The sequence below is a fragment of the Cucurbita moschata genome, unplaced genomic scaffold (assembly GCF_002738365.1).
Source record: "Cucurbita moschata cultivar Rifu unplaced genomic scaffold, Cmos_1.0 Cmo_Scf00039, whole genome shotgun sequence".
NCBI lineage: Eukaryota > Viridiplantae > Streptophyta > Magnoliopsida > Cucurbitales > Cucurbitaceae > Cucurbita > Cucurbita moschata.
The window spans coordinates 1,651,821-1,665,732 of NW_019268555.1; the positions used below are offsets into that span (position 1 = coordinate 1,651,821).

General features: G+C 35.2%; 1 non-coding gene across 1 annotated transcript; it reads right to left on the reverse strand.

Annotated features, from left to right (window-relative positions):
• Window positions 1-7,606: 7,606 nt before the first annotated feature.
• TRNAV-UAC lies at window positions 7,607-7,679 on the reverse strand. The gene has a single exon. It is a non-coding gene; the product is annotated as a tRNA-Val (tRNA).
• Between the last annotated feature and the right edge of the window lie 6,233 nt (window positions 7,680-13,912).

Sequence of the window (13,912 nt, forward strand, 5' to 3'; positions counted from 1 at the left end):
AAGTTGAAACATTGTATACCTAAACTGATTTATGAATGACATAAATGACTTTAACGTGAGCTAAGCTCAGGAAGTAGTGAGATGTAGAAAACCTCCCTACCTAACACTAATTGATAATTTTTAAAGTTCTAATCGAGTCACATTGTAGATGAGATATTATGATCATGGTCAAAGTTTTATAAATATTTATAAACATGGATTGGAGTTTGAGATTCTTAAGATATCTTAAATTTAGAAATGATTTAAGATTGATTCGGAGGAGTCACAAAATTAAAAAAAATTAAAAATATATAAAAGTCCCCTCTAGTTATGAAAAAATGTTAAAATGAAACCTTGAAGACGTATGGACAAAAAAGTGTATTATAGCTAGGCTTATAAAAAATTGACTAGGAGGACCATGTAATTCCAAAAAGCAAAGAAGCATGTTGTTGCCTAAGATTGAACTGAGAATTTTTAGTGTGTAAAACTAACGTGATAACCACTACACCACAACAACAAGATGTTCATGATGCCCATGATAAAAAAAATAGTTAATAATTATAAATTTTAATGTACAAAATATCCTTAGAACCTCGAAAGCTTTCATCAATATTCTTCACGAAAAAAACAAACAAACAAACAAAAAATCTTGAAATATATCTTTTACTTTTCAAAAAAATAAAAAAAATAAAAAAAATAAGTTTATTGTTAGTGAGATGAAACCGTTAATATCTTGTTTGAAAATACAATTCAACTTTCAAACGTTAATACTCATAATTTTAAAAAGAAAAAAAAAATTCAAAAATACTATTAAATCATTTTTCTTTTCAATTTTGTCTGGAACTCTCTCATTTATGAACATTTCCCAGTATGAATATAATATAATTCAATATTCAAATAGACAATTTATTTTCAATCTTATTTTGGAGTATTTTTAAAATGGTGTTAACAAATTCGTTCATATACATAAAAATACTTTTGAACTTTTTTAAAAAGATAATCAAGGGTATCATATAGTGGTGTCCCAATGTAACCCGTGGTCATGTCTTTTTTGAAGAGCCACCTTCGTCCTACCACGGTTTGACTCGTCTACTCCATTTCGAGTCAACAAAGACATCATAGGCTTTGGAGTGTACCCAAAATAAAATGGCGAGACTTGAATCGAAGACCTTTCTATGTTAGACTAAGGTGATAACCAACTATACTACAAGACCAAATGATGTGCAAATTTTGTTCTATATTATGATATAATGTTATAAAATCAAGGAGTAAAAAGAATGATAAAATTAGAATTTTAAATCTTTTTTTTAATTCTAGAATTAATTGAATAGTATTTATATATTTGAAGGCTTTCATTGTTATTTCGAGCAATAGGTCAAGCTCTTTAATTGTAACAACGTACAAAAAAAATAATTATTATAACAATAATAAAGAAATAAATAAATAATTAACCCATCCCTCGGTTCACAGATATGGTAGGCCCCCTTCCTCAAATATCACTCTTCAACCCCTACTCTAACTATCAATTATGCTAGAGAGAGAATAAAAAGTAGATCAAAAAAGATTGCACATACAAAGCTAGAGAGAATAGAAAAATAGCCCCTACTCCAACTATCATTTATGCTAGAAAGAGAATAAAATGGCTTTGATACCATGTTAAATGATCACCACCAACTATCAATTATGCTAGAGAGAGAATAAAATGGCTCTATACCATGTTAGATGAACATGACTCTCAACAATGGTATGATATTGTCTCCTCTGAGCATAAGCTTTGCTCCCTGCTTTCCCAAAAGGCCTCATACGAATGAAGATAGTATTATTTGATTATAAATCATTAATCATTCCAAATTAACTATGGGACTCTCATCCAACCGAATTAAACTGCTAAACAGAATTAACAGAATTAAACTAAAAAAAGAAATAAGATTTAGAAGTAAAGAAGATTTAGCGGATAGAACTAAAAACTAAAACTAAATACAGAGACAAGATTTGTTAAGGATATTTAATACTAAATTATATTCATATATATCCTATTTGATATTTTATTATAAGGAAAATATCTATCTTAAGTATCTTTCTGTTTATTATTCTTTTCATATTCTTGTAATTTATGAGATGTGGTGGATTAATCAAACATTTAGAGTCCTCTCGGTTTAACAACCCCGATCCTTTCTTTTCAATGGCTTCTAAAATCCTCTACTGTTCTTCTCCACCACCACTGTTGGCTTTGATGCCGTAGGGGCAGTCGCCATGGCTACCACATGCAAGTCTGATTGATTACTCTTCAGCTCCACCCTTTTGCCTCCAAATCACCCTTCACTATACTTTGTACATACAATCTCACATTTTCCAACACAATCGATTTTCCCTCAACCAACATAGTCTCTCTCATTTTCTTCCCAATCTTCCCTTCATCCTTCACAAAAACCCTAACCTAAACCTATAAACCTTCTGCAGAGATTTACCTTTGGAATCTGGGCGCCGCACTGGCCTCTTCGCCCACTGTGGCGACTCTTCCGACTTCAACATTGTCTTTGTCCCTTGCTCTAGGTTTCCCCTTCTACTTTTTGGGGTTAGACATATTCTCACTAGAGCCAAGGCGGCATCGTCGCTAAGTGACGATCCCTCTTCATGAGTTAGACATATTCTCACCAAAGCCAAGACAGCATTGCAGCTGAACGGCGATCCCTCTACAATTTTCGATGGCCAAGAAAGTGTTTCTCTACGTCTCCTCCGAACCAGGTTGTTGACATCTTCATGAAAAGTATTTCTCAACCTCTCTTTGAATTTTTCAGATCCAAGTGTGGTGGATTAATCGAACATTCTTACGATTCAATGAATAGAATTAAAAACTAAAACTAAAAGGGAGAGAAAAGAAAATAAAGACAAAGATTTGGTGAAAAAAAAGCTATAATATAAAACAATTAAAAATTAAAATTAAATATAAAAAAAATGGAGATTTAAGTGAAAAGAGCCCCACATAAAACAAAAGAATTAAAAACTAAAATTAAAAATGGGGAGAATAGAAAATAACACGGGGAGAAAAGAAAATACAGCAAGACCAATAGAAAAAAAGAGGGAAGATTCAATAAATAGAATTTAAAACTAAATATAAAAAGAAAAATGGAGATAGGTGAAAAGAATTAAACCATCCAACAAAAAAGATACGAGAGGACCAGAAAGTACGTAATAATGTAACATAAAATAACTCTATTAATTTCTTTTATATATCAGTAACTTCCATATATATATATATAAATATAATATAATATAAAATACTCCCGAACTTTTATTCATGTAAATATTCTAATGTTCACATGAAATCTAACATAATCATTATAAATTAAAGGAATAATTTTGCAAAAGTTCGAATTTAAAACTGATATCATGGGCTCACATAGGTTGACTTGGATTTCAGATGATAGAATCAAACTTTAAATTAGTGACAACAACTTAAGCTAATCAGGTAAGTGGCCTTACTATCGACATGATTAAATTTGATGCTGACACGTGCCCTGTGGTTTTGCATGTGTCATAAACTTGATATGTGTGAATTGTTTATGAATTGATATGACTATGTATATGTTATGATACGTGAATGATATGATAACTCTTACATCATCATGTGTTCAATGATATGTGTGAGATAGGATACGAGAAGGATGCGATAAACGTAATGGAACGATATGACTCGGATTATAAATAAAACGATATGGTTAGGATGCGTTCCTATAACGGTAAGACTATGATACATTCATGAAACAACGTGAACTAAGATATGCATATGGAAATGATATGACTAGCATAAAATACAATCTCGACGTATGCATGAGAGTATGGTAAACGATATGAGAAATGATATAAAAAACAATATGATATGTTCGCTAGCGGGATTGTAGTAAACAATAATAAAAATGAAAAAAATGTTGTGACCTTGTACCCCTAAGGGTGTTAGGCACCTAAGACCTAAGAGCTACTAGAGAATGCTCGCCCTATAAGAAAAGGAGTAATAGGTCAACTATGAGTCATATAATGTTGTTGACAATAATACAGAGGGAGTCGAACTCAAAACCTTCTAATCCGAAGTTAGACGCACTAATCCACTACACTATGTAGTCATTTTTTAAAGTGTATGCATATAAATTAATATAAATATATATTTTTATACTTTTATGTTTGAATTCCTACTTATCATACCGTGATGGAAAGTATTGGGACCTGATGCATAATTATGTGTTCATGTGTATCGAGATATTGTCCCATTATTATGAGCACTGATATGGAAATCAACCAATATAAATATATATTTTTATACTTTTATGTTTGAATTCCTACTTATCGTACCGTGATGGAAAGTATTGGGACCTGATGCATAATTATGTGTTCATGTGTATCGAGATATTGTCCCATTATTATAAGCACTGATATGGAAATCAACCCAAGGGAAAGTATGGAACGAATTACCTTGGTGATCAAGATCAAAAGTAAAGAAAACAAGTTTCTAAACTCGTGATTCGAATCACTCCACAAGAGGTTTGATCAATACCACTTGAATGACTCTATCATGCAAGTTCTAAACACAAGAATTTGTAAAGAAAATTTAGCTCTCAACAAAGCTAAAATAGAAATTCTATTCTTAATTCCAAAATCTGATGTCTAATCAAAGAAAAGAAGGTTTTACATAGCCTTTACAACAACCTTAACTTATGTGATGCATAACTCCCAAATTAAATGGGCTAGTAAATGAGAAATACCCATAACCTCCATATTAAAATGGCTAGTTAAGGGTGGAATATAGTAACTATGTGAGTTACAATATAACCTTTAACTCCTATATTTAAAACTAGCTTAAATATGACAAACAAATAGTTAAACTATAATTAAATAATGCATTAATAAAATGTGCTTATTAGTCTTCCTTGGACTAGTTTCATAAATTCAGCGGAGTTCATTAAATGCAATTTAAAGTGCATTTAATTCATCTCTTTTTTGAAGCTCAACTTTGCATAACATACAAGGGAGGTCTCCAGCGTCTTCTAAAATTTTCTTTGATGAGCTCACCATAGCTTGAATATAACTGTATAAGGTTTGTTGTAGCTTCTTGTCTCTCGTCCTTGTAGTTGGACCTTGAGGTATAGAAATTCCTTGGTTGTGGTTCATATTATCACGGACGCATACTTCATGAGACTGATTGTGATCATCTTGTTCGCCATAATGCTACAACAATCGCTATTCCCTACGGGTGTCCAGCAACAACTCTAAGCAAGTGCTAGCTAGACCAGTAGGCCTAGGGAGCGTGCGAGCCTGCCTAGTGGGCCCACGTTCGTAGGTGTGGGCCATGTGTAGAGAAGTATTACACATCTAATTTAGCTCGAAATAGAAAGCCTTCAAGAGAATGAAATGAACTCTTGTACAGTTGATGACTACATTTCATGTGACTTCATTTCATAATGCCAATAGTCGGGCCACTTATTGAGTACAGGGGTTCCTACACACGGCCCACACGTCACATTAAAGACCATGGAACTTGTGTTACAATAAGTTGCATTTTATTTATTTTGTAGTCCTTAAGTTAGATGAGGATATTAGTTTATTCTTTTTTTGTTTTATATAAATTTCACGTGGTTTATTTTTTGTTATTTTTTTTAAGGTTTAATTGTGAATGTTTAAGTCCATGACATCGTGTTATGAATTATTTAAATGAATTTTTCACACAAAAAAGGTCATGTCATGCATACCGTAGCCACTCTATTTTAGTAGAAAACAAATGTTATTGTTGAGTGTTCTATTATTGACTGGTCATTTGTCTATCATGAGTAATTATGGGTTGACTATAGATCATGTCACTTAGAGGATGTGGAAGAGGACGTACAGAAAAAAGATGACCCCTGTTAAAGGATGAGGTAGAGGGAGTCCACCTCAAGCGACGCACCGACTACTGGAATGGACCCCATGACGACCCTGATGTGCGAATCATTCTAGGATGTGATGCAAACGATGGTGACCACCCAACAGACCAACAGTATGCAGTCCATGCGAGAAGCGAGGTATGCGAGATTTCAAGCAGTAGATTCTCACACATTTAATGGTGCTTTAGGTGACCCAACAAAGGTACAATTGTGAAAATCGTCTATTGAGACAATTCCTATTAATGATGTAATATCAAAAAAAAAAATCATAAACAAATAAACAAATAAAAATAAATATAAAATAAGATTACTAAAATAATAATAATAATAAATAAACAAAAAAAAAAAAAAGAAGAAACAACCCTCACCCACTTCTCTCCACTAACCTCTTGTCTCTTTCCTTAGTTATCTTTCCTCAGTTATCTTTTTCTTCAGTTATCTCTCCTCAACCCATCCCTTACTTAGAAAGTCACAGTTGGCCAAAATAGATTTACTTAGGAAAAAATGAGAATAACCTTTACCCAGTTGAGATTCACCTGTAGAGAGATTTGCGTGAAGATAGATATGGTAATTAAGGTATATAATAGATATGGTCATTAATGTTATATTAAATTCATTTTCTCTTATCCTATTTCTTTTTTTAGAAATCACCGTAAGTTAGATCTTCATTAAATCATTACAGTGGTTTAGCTTTGAGTTAGAAACTAAATGTTAATCCTGTCAAACAAAAGGAAACACGTAGATAAAGAAAGATTTTAAAAATAGGGATCCACTCGAAATTTGGAATACATGTAAACAAAATTAAAAGGCTATAGAGTAAATACATATAAAGAAAAGAAGAAGGAAGATTGAGTATTAAAAAACTTAAACTAAATATAGAAAGAAAAGTAAATACAGACCCAAAATAACTTGAAATAACTCTATCAATTATTTTATACAAAATCATAGAAAATAAGATTTTTAATAAAAATATAATTATTAGGTACCTAACATTTAATTTTAACAAGAAATAATTTTATTGGGTTCAAACTTAAAACTGATGTCATGGGCTCACATAGGTTGACTTAGATTTCAAGGGACAAAATCGAACTTTCATTAAGGATATATTCGTGACAACGACCTTAATATTGACATGGTTATATTTGATGTTGACACATGCTCGTGGTTCTGCACGTGTCATATATACTGATATGTGTGAATTATTTGTGAATTGATAGAAGTAAGATTTGTTCATGAAACGTGAAGGTTAGGTTACATCTTGAAGTACTATGGATATGAGAGGTTGATAAAAGAATATAGTTAGGTTATGGGTAGAAAGAGATAGGATCGACATGTGAATGATGGATGTATATATATTGTGATATGATATAAAGACGATATGAAATATGTTATGGTAAGATATGTGATAAATTGACATGTTTATGATATGAATATTATGATGCGATATGTTATGGCATGATACATATATGATGAAAATTATTATGCTTGGAAGCATGAAATTTTATGATTATGATTGACATGCAAAACGACGAACTAGCATGATAAATTCTAAAAGGAGTAATGCAAAACAACGAACTAGCATGAATAAATTCTAAAAGGAGTAACAAGACTTAATGTTCTATATAGTGAGCGTTCCACAAATTTCTCAGAGTATGAGTCTTGGATGAACAAAAATGTTTCCCGTTATTCCTTCCTTCCTTGCAAGAAAAGAAGCATGTTATTGCCTAGGTTTGAACTAGGGACCTTTAGTGTGTAAGACTAATGTGATAACCACTAAACCACAATAACAAGACGTCCATGATCAAAAACTGGTTAATAATTATAAATTTTAATGTTTAAACAAAATATCCTTAAAACCTCGAAAGGTTTAATCAATATTCTTCAAAAAAAAAAAAAAAAAAATCTTGAAATATATCTTTTACTTTTCAAATAAAAAAATAAAATAAAAAATAAGTTTATTGTTAGTGAGATGAAACTGTTAATATCTTGTTTGAAAATAAAATTCAACTTTCAAACGTTTCGTTAATGCTCATAATTTATGAACATTTCCCAATATGAATATAATACAATTTAATATTCAAATAGACAATTTATTTTCAATCTTATTCTTGAGTATTTTTAAAATGTGGCTAACAAATTCGTTCATATACATAAGAATACTTTTGAACTTTTTTAAAAAGATAATCAAGGGTATCATATGGTGGTGACCCAATGTAACCCCTAGTCATGTCTTTTTTGAAGAACCACCTTCGTCCTACCACGGTTTGACTCGTCTACTCCATTTCGAGTCAACAAAGATATCATAGGCTTTGCAGTATACCCAAAATAAAATGGCGAGACCAAGTTATCTTTTTATCCATTCATATTCTATATTTAAAATATTATGCATAAAATCATTCAACCACATGAGAAAGAACAATATTACTAGCGAACAAACTATGACATCATTGAGACTTGAACCGAAAGACCTTTGTATATTAGACTAAGGTGATAACCAACTCTACCACAAGACCAAATGATCTGCAAATTTATTCTATAATATAATATAATGTTATAAAATCCAGGCGTAAAAAGAATGATAAAATTAGAATTTTAAATCTTTTTTTTTAATTCTAGAATTAATTGAATAGTAATTACATATTTCAAGGCTTTCATTGTTATTTTGAGCAATAGGATGGGCTCTTTAATTGTAACAACGTACAAAAAATAATAATAATAACAATAATAAATAAATAATTCACCCATCTCTCCCTTCACCAATATCTTAGGACTCCTTCCTCAAATATCACTCTTCATCCCCTACTCAAGCTATCAGTTATGCGAGAGAGAGAATAAAAAAATAGATAAAAAAGATTGCACATACCAAGCTAGAGAATAAAAAAATAGCCCCTACTCCAACTATTAGTTATGCTAGAGAGAGAATAAAATGGCTTTGATACCATGTTAGATGATCACCACCAACTATCAGTTATGCTAGAGAGAGAATAAAATGGCTTTGATACCACGTTAGATGAACACGACCAACTATCAGTTATGCTAGAGAGAGAATAAAATGGCTCTGATACCATGTTAGATGAACATGACTCTCTACAATGGTATGATATTGTCCACTCTGAGCATAAGCTTTCCTTTGGGTTTTTCCAAAAGGCCTCATACGAATAGAGATAGTATTCTTTGATTATAAACCGATGATCATTCCCTAAATTAGTTGTGGGACTCTCATAGAACTAAAAACTAAAATGAAATAGAGAGAACAGAGACTATATAGAAGATTCAATGAATAGAAATAAAAACTAAAACTAAATAGGGAGAGAATAAAATAAAGACAAAGATTTGGTGAAAAAAACAATAGGATAAAACAATTAAAAATTAAAATTAAATATAAAAAAATGGAGATTTAGTGAAAAGAGCTCCCCATGAAACAAAAGAATTAAAAACTAAAATTAAATACGGGGAGAAAAGAAAATAACACCGGGAAAAAAGAAAATACAGACCAAGACCAATAGAAAAAAGAGGGAAGATTCATAGAATTTAAAACTAAATATAAAAAGAAAAATGTAACATAAAATAACTCTATGAACTAAAGGAATAATTTTGTAAAAGTTCGAATTTAAAACTGATATCATGGGCTCACATAAGTTGACTTTTATTCATGCAAATATTCTAATGTTCACATGAAATCTAACTTAATCCTTATAAATTAAAGGAATAATTTTGTAAAAGTTCGAATTTAAATTCGATGTATATGTTATGATACGTGAATAATATGATAACTCTTACATCATCATGTGTTCAATGATATGTGTGAGATAGGATACTATAGAGGGAGTCAAATCCACAACCATTTGATTCAAAGTCAGACGCGCTAATCCACTGTGCTATGTAGTCATTTTTGAAAGTTTATGCAAATACATTAATATAAATATATATTTTTATACTTTTATGTTTGAATTCCTACTTATCATACCGTGATGGAAAGTATGGGGACCTGATGCATAATTGATTCCTTTGAACCAACAAAAGGACGGGGGTTATACCATATGAAATCCTTTAACCAACTCGCACCCCTATCTGGATGCGGGTTGTTGGCCGGTTGTATAGCTACTATATCCACCGGTTGCGTGACCGCCGCGTTGGCTAGTTGCGTGGCCATTGCCGCGACTTGTTGCGTAGCTAACAACGTGGCCTATTGTGTGGCTAGCATGGTTTGAATTGTCGTTTGGAGGGATTCCAACATTAACCTCGTGGCGGGGTCTAACCCGGCCTGTGGTGGAGCTTGATGGGGTGGTGCATATTCAGGAGGGGGTATAGCTTGTGGGGGAGGTACATATTTAGGAGGTGGTACAGTTTGTGGGGGAGGTGCGTTTTCGGGTGGTGGGACAGTTTGTGGGGGAGGTGCGTATTCAAGAGGTGATACAAACGCATAAGGTCCGATAGTCGACCTCTCTTGGGAAGAGCTTCTATCAGCTTCTCCTCTTCCCCATCTCCTAATGGGAGGTCGTCCTCTCCCTCTCCTACCTCTTCTACGTCCTCTGTGTGGCATGATTCTAGAAACCAAGAAAAGGATTCTAGCTAAGTTTATGATTTATTTATAACATTCCCTACATCCTATCTTATAATTCATATTGAAGAAAACATAAATATCATACATAAAGACATGCATTACATCAGATCACATCACAACACATTTTCATACAATATCATGTCAGGCATCATTTAAAGCCAACCACATTAAATATACCACAAGGATCATACATCCCTCATTCTACATAAGGTATACCTGGCGACGATGGGGCATCGGTAATTGGACCGTGGAACATGCCAAGCCTACTCTGTAGGCTAGTCTACAAGATCTATAACCTAAGGCTCTGATACCAACTGTAACGACCCTATAATTTTTACTTATTTAATCTAAGGTCATTACTATACCTTGGAATGCCGAATATACATTAAATGGGCCCCGTTCATAAATGCGACTTACACTCGCCTTTTATTACCTCGTGAAAGGGAAAATGATTACAAGGGAAAAAGAAACGAACATTATTGAAATAAAGGAAAAGGAACCAAAACCGAAATGGATGTTTTAATTCTATCCTATGGTTTATTATGCAAATACAACTCAACCTATACTAACCTATACTAGTGATGCAAACCGAATTCAACCTAGACTATGAAATGAAAAAAACAACTACCCTATGCATGTGCCACGGTCCAGAGGTGTACGATGTCGCCGTCGTTGTCACATGGGTGCCTTGCCCTTATCTGCAAAAGTACAGTAGCACGAGGCTTGAGTATTTCTAGAATACTCAGTAAGTGACCCCCTATCGGGGTTATGCAACAATCACATGCAATGAAATGATGGGACCTACGTTTCATTTTCCCTACAGTGCAGTCCTAACGGGTAATCGTGGACATGCACCATATACTCTATACACAGCCCATACGTGCGAGTATGGGCTCACCAGCTAGTTCGCACACCGCTGGGCCACTTTCCTTATCCGGTGGGCAGACTCTGGGAGCCCCTTATGTCGGTACCCGTTAAAACTAGAACCATCATGGCAGCGCTATGCAAAGCATAACGATCATTGTCCTGCCATTAGATGTACGCGTCCGTACCCTCGTGATGGGATAGGGGTATCCCCCAGATGCATGAACACACATAATGCATGAGGTCCCCCCTACTTCTACATTTATCATTAATGATCATAACCCCCTGTCACGTTCTATGCTTCATGTCATTCTCATTTTCAGTTCACATTTCGTACATATTCCTATCGGGGTTATGATTCCAGACAGTTTACCGTGTTTCATGTCATACAATTCATGCTGTTTACATTCACATATTCCATACAATCATGCCCTAATCATTCAAGGACCACATATCGTCACATGCATAACATATCACATCAACCTAAGCAGCATACATAGCATACATTCACGTTCACATGATTTCGTACTTAAACACATTAAACTAGCATACAATTTAATGACACGTGCAAATCCACGGGCACGTGCCAACATACAACAAATAATGCGTAACCTACGACGGGTGAGACACTTACTTGGTAGGCTTTAGCCGAAGTACTCCCTAGTATATAACGTAAGCTCCTAGCTCCTCGTGAACGTTCTACTCTTCCGTTGGTGGTTGGTTCCTATTGGTTCATTCGTCCCTTTCATTAGTATTTCACAAACATAATTAATTTCCAACTTTAATTTGTGAAATACGACCTTAAAATGATCTATTTTACCTTAAATAGGACCGAAACTAAGTCTATGAGGGTCGTAACGCTGACGAACGGGTTGGAAATAGGTTTCCTGAGCCGAGTAAGCCACCGGAGCCAAGAAGCCACCGCCGAGCCGAATAAGCTGCTGGAGCCGAGGGGAGCCGCGTTGCAGACGTGCCACGTGGCACAATCAGAGGGCGACGCGTGTGTAGGGGTCTTGGGTCAAGGCGAAGGTTATCGGATCGCTCGCGGGTTTTGGGCCGTTCGCAGGTGATGGGTCATTCGCGAGTGACAGGCCAACCCGGCTGAAGGAAAAATACAGGTGGGTTGGGCTGCGCGTTGGGCTGGGCTTGTGGGTTTTGGGGTGAAGTGGCAGGCTCGGGGATCGTCGGGTACTGGGCTAACCTAAGGGGAATGGGTTCAGTTTGGGTTGCGGGATCCAGCCCTCGGGTCGGACTTCGTCCTCTTCGCCCGGTTGCCTACGCGTTTTTCCAGCGACCTTTCTCTCTCCTTGTTAACGTCGTTTCGACGTCCTTTTTCCCTTCTTTCTCCATTCCCGAGTCTCTTCTTCCCCCTAACCCCGTTTTTGGTATAGATTTGGTTTGTAAGGGCCTCACACTCTCGGATTTGGAGAAGTTTGGAAATCCAATGTCCTGTCTCCCTTGCCGATGGTGTTCAACGTAAAGGATTCGTCTAACTCTACTCCTGAAGTGTATAAAAGGTTCTGGATTACTTTTGTAGAGTAAAATGGAGGTTTTGACGTTGATTTCGTATGTTTGGCCTCATCGGAGTTTCGTCTGGGTTTTTTGTTCCTTTTCGTTTTTCTCTATTTTCGTTCTTTGCAGGTCGTTTTAGGGTGGCTGAAGGTCAGGGTCGAGTTCTGTGGCACCCCAGCCTTCGGCCGCCCTTTGTGGGTCGTGTGGGAATGAAAACTCTGACATTCGAGTTTTTAGTTCTGCCGATGACCTTTTTTTTTTCCGGTTTCGTTACATTACCTACCCCTAAAAAGAACTTTTGTCCTCGAAAGTCTCGAACTCATGGACCAACTCTGGATATTTTTCCTTTATTTCCTCCTCCAATTCCCACGTAGCTTCCTCGACTTGGTGGTTACGCCACAATACCTCAATGAAACCTATATTTCTATTACGTAAGGCTTTCACTTCTGGGGCTAGGATTTTAATCGGTTTCTCTTGATAACTTAAATCTTCCTCGATTTCGAGAGGTTTGTAGTCTATTACGTGCGTAGGGTCTGCAATATATTTCCTTAACATGGACAAATGAAATACATCGTGTACGCTTGAAAGTGAAGATGGTAAAGCTAGTTTGTAAGCTACCGAACCTACTCTTTCCAAAATTTCGAACGGTCCAATAAATCGGGGGCTTAGCTTCCCCTTTCGTCCGAATCTTAGAATGCTTTTCATAGGAGCTACTTTTAGGAACACTGGGTTCCCCTCTTCGAACTCTAAATTTCTACGCCTAACGTCGACGTAGCTCTTTTGCCTACTCTGTGCGGTACACATCCTTACTCTAATTTTCTTACCGCCTCATTGGTGATGCAGACTAGCTCGGGTCCTACAAGTTCTCGTTCTCCTACTTCGTCCCAGCACAATGGGGATCTACATCGTTTTCCATACAGCGCTTCAAAGGGTGCCGTCCCGATGGTTTTTTGGAAGCTGTTGTTGTAAGAAAATTCCATTAAGTGCAATTTAGTGTCCCAACTCCCTGTGAAATCCATAGCGCATGCTAGAAGCATGTCTTTAAGGATTTGGTTTGATCGTTTCGTTTGGCCATCCGTTT